The 3,316-nt window shown below is 40.9% G+C and overlaps 1 protein-coding gene across 1 annotated transcript in view; it reads left to right on the top strand.

The window, feature by feature from the left end:
- The window catches only part of CTNNA3 (catenin (cadherin-associated protein), alpha 3), a 2,468,838-nt gene that overhangs the window by 2,220,098 nt on the left and 245,424 nt on the right, over positions 1 to 3,316 (top strand). The gene's annotated exons all lie outside the window — the stretch shown is intronic.

Raw genomic sequence — 3,316 nt, 5'->3', positions numbered from 1 at the left:
TAGTGGTTACGAATCAGGCTGCGAACCTTAAGGTCAGCGGTTTGAAACTACCAGCCGCTCCGCGGGAGAAAGATGAGGCTTTCTACTCCCGTAAGGATTAACATCCTCGGAAACCCTGTACAGGGTCGCTATGGGTCGGAACCGACTCGACGGCACTTAACAACAACAACAAATAGATACAAAAATAAAAAATAAATAAGCTTTATTATTTTTCTTTTCATAGAATAAAGATCCTCTGATGACAAAGGTATAGTTAAGCACTTTGCTGTGTACTGGAAGGCTGGCAGTTTGAACTCACCACTGGTTTTGCCAGAGAAAGACTTGGTGTAGTCAGTTTCCATAAAGATTTACAGTCTTCAGAGCCCTATGGGAGAATTCTTCTCTGTGCTATAGAGTCCCTGTGAGCCAAAGCCAATTTGATGACAATAGATTTGGTTGGTTTCTGGTACATAAAATATTTAGATCTTCCCAAATAAAAATAAGCATGCTTTTACATAAAAGATATTTTGATGCCTTAAAATAATATTTTTGAAAAGGAGAAAAGACGTCTGTTTAAAACTTGCTTTGGGGCATAAGACGTAGTTCTATAGGTAGGCTTCAAGGCAACTTGAGGGTACAATAAAGTTATTGTTCTTGAGGACCATTCAGTCTGTTCCTACTCACAGCAACCCTCTATATAGAGTTTCCAAGAAACACCTCGTGGGTTTGAACCAATGACCATGTGCAATCCAATGTAAGTCAAGTCATCTTGAATTGGTAGCTAAAACCTAGCACTGTTGGTGTAAGTATAAATGGGAAGGGTCTGTTATTTCTTCTGTATTATGGAGTCTTTTGATGATCAGTTTGTTTCTTTAGCTTCAGAGTTTGCAGGGAATTCTATAACACTGCTCCAATCCCACTTCTGACACAGCTTATGGAGTGCTTGTGTGGTTCTGAGTGTTAATGTGCTGGACTGCAAGGTCATTTTGTGTTACAAGACTGGTGGTTCAAGCTCAGCAGCTGCTCCTCAGAAACCTTAAACCAGGTTGTTATGAGTCAAATGACTTGATAGCACTCAGCAACAGCAGCAACAACAGGTGTGGTGTTGTAGAAGAAGCCCTTGACTCCTAACCATAGAGCAGCTATTCAAACACACCAGCTATTCCTTGGAAACCTTATACAGGGTCACTTTGAGTTGGAGTATGGGCTTGATGGTACTAACCAACAACAATCAGGATAAGGCAACTGATGTACTAACTCTGGAATCCAACACACAATAATGGAATCCTGACTCTCACTAGACACTTTTTTGTGGTGTTGAAAAATTCCTTATCTTCATATTTTTCACCATTAAAGTGAAAAAAGCAAAAACCCACTTGGTGTAGGTTTCCTCTGATAATTATAGAAATAATGCATATAAATAAGTGCTTGATACATAATGGTGGCTATGGAGTCCTGGTGCAGCATTGCAGGGTTATGTACTGGACTTCAAGGTCATTTTGAACCTCAAGGTCAGTGGTAGAAACCCCCAGCTGCTCTTAGAACCCTACACAGAGTTGCTATCATTTGGAACAGACTTAATAGAACTCAACAATAATAATTTGTTTTCAATGACTTTAAATTCTCTAGTAATACCAACAGACAGGAGAAAATGATAGCCTTAGAAGAAAGTTGATTAGGAATTTTTAATTCCTTGTTGTTGTTGTTGTTAGATGCTGTCCAGTCAGTACCGACTCACAGCGACCTTATGCACAGCAGAACGAAACACTGCCCGATCCTGGGCCAACCTCACTACTCTTGCCGCACTTGAGTCCATTGATGCTGCCATTTAGCCAATCCATCTCGTTGTGGATCTTCCTCTTTTTCTCTGACCCTCCACCTTAACGAACATGATATCCTTCTCCAGTGACTGACCGCTCCTGACAATATGCCCAAAGTATGAGAGACGAAGTTTGGCCATCTTGGTCTCCAAGGAGCTCTCTGGCTGCACTTCTTCCAAAATGGATCTATTATTTCTTTTGGCAGCCCATTGCACTTTCAATATTCTCCTCCAACACCATAACTCAAAAGCACCAGTTCTTCTATGGTCTTCGTTATTCGCTGTCCAGCTTTTGCATATATATGAGGTTATTGAAAATACCATGACTTGGGTCAGGTGCACCTTAGTCCTCAAGCTGACATCTTTGCTCATTCAGACCTTTAAAAAGGTCTTATGCAGAACATTTGCCTAATGCAATACGTCGTTTGATTTCTTAACTGCTGCTTCCTTGAATGTTGATAGTTGATGCAAGAAGAATGAAGTCCTTGAAAACTTCAATCTTTTCTCCATTGATAAGAATGTTGTTTATTCCTTGTAGAATCCCACAAAACCTGAACAGAGAGCACTAGGAAAAGCTGACTGCCATAGTTTGCTAGGGCTGCCATCACAAAAATACCACAAGTGAGTGGTTTTAAGAACAGAATTTATTATCTTACAGATTTAGAGGTTAGAAGTTCAAATTCAAGTCCTCTGTGGGGCTATGCTCCCTCTGTGTCAGCATAACTGGAAACAACTTCCTGGTCTCATTCATCTACTTCAACTCTGAGCATTTAGGGATTTATCTTCCTTCATCTCAAGCTCACCAACCACTCCTCAGTAACTGTTATCTTATTGTTGTTAAGACCCATAGGGACCCCGTGTAACAACAACAAATTTCTTCCTTTGCGGAGAGATCCTCTTATGGTTTCTTTTCCATGGGTATTCTCTATGTCTACTCTGCCCCTTGATAAAACACCACTCAAAAGGGATTCAGTTAAAGACCCAGCATAGCCTAGTGTGACCCTGTGGATTAATGCGCTGGACTGCAAGGTCACTTTGAACCACAAGATTGGCGGTTCAAGCTCACCAGACACTCCTTGGAAAGCCTATACAGGATAGCTATGAACAGGTACCCACTCTGTGGCACCTAACAACAAACAGCAGCATAGCCTAGTATACCCTCCTTAACACAATAAAAGAGAAACCTGACTGGCAAGTAGGGATACTTTAATTAGTCTTTCAGCAGATCTCGTGTAGGGACACAATTCAATTCATAGTGGAAAAATCAGAAATACTACAGTCCACAGCTAGTAACACAGATATAATGGAGATATTTTTACCCAACATGGGTATAATCAGCTATCATAGATGTGGTTGTTAAGTGCAGTCAAGTTGGTTCGGATGCACAGTGATGCTGTATAGAGTTTCTGGGAAGCACCTAGTGAATTTAAGCCTCTGACCACTGAAGTACATACCAACCTTGTAGTTCAATGCTTATCCTACATGGCACCCTGGGGCTTAACATTGAAAAGGAAGCCA

Source organism: Chrysochloris asiatica, unplaced genomic scaffold, assembly GCF_000296735.1.
Source record: "Chrysochloris asiatica unplaced genomic scaffold, ChrAsi1.0 scaffold00020, whole genome shotgun sequence".
In the NCBI taxonomy this organism is placed as follows: domain Eukaryota; kingdom Metazoa; phylum Chordata; class Mammalia; order Afrosoricida; family Chrysochloridae; genus Chrysochloris; species Chrysochloris asiatica.
Note: the sequence above shows the minus strand (reverse complement) of the source record. Positions and strands in the feature narration are given on the sequence as shown.